Genomic DNA, 599 nt, shown 5'->3' with positions numbered 1-599 from the left:
TCTAGCACGTTGACCGTCTCGGTCCAGTGCTCTCGCTTATAGCGCTTTTGTCTCCTAGTAGAGGTGGGTTCATGACTCGCCAAAGCTCCACGAGGAGACGTGCGCGTAGCGCCCAAGGTCTTTGACTTTCAATCAATCCACGGCTCATGGTGTTCCCACCATGCCATTCTTAGGATGAGGTCATGCCTTGCATCCAAGTCTAAGACTAGACAGCGTTCCACGCTATCAAAGTCAAGGAACATGACTCCGAGGTCCACAAGGATCGTCGGCACCGTGACACGTGTCCCCGTCGCTAGGCGAACAGTGACGATGTGACTTAACCGCGCTTTCAGTGCCTCAGCATAGAGCTGACTTCCTTCCACCGTGGAGAGTCGAGCATAATTGCCCGACGCCCCGGAATCGATGAGGATCTTCCATGGCTTCGCGAAGCCCTTTACGGTCGCCGCCACGACCAGCAAGACCGGCTTGCATACACGTTCCGTGTTCAAGAGTACGGAGCTCTTCGGGGCTGGGCCCTGCTGACCTACACCTCCCTGATTCTAAACAGAAATCAGTCCTTCCCCAGTAGGTCGCCCCGCGCCTATTGGGTGGTGTCGCTT

This window comes from Plasmopara halstedii, assembly GCF_900000015.1.
Source record: "Plasmopara halstedii genome assembly, contig: Scaffold_2904, whole genome shotgun sequence".
NCBI classification, from domain to species: Eukaryota; Oomycota; class Peronosporomycetes; order Peronosporales; family Peronosporaceae; genus Plasmopara; species Plasmopara halstedii.
The sequence above is the reverse complement of the archived record's forward strand: the minus strand, read 5'-3'. Positions refer to the sequence as shown.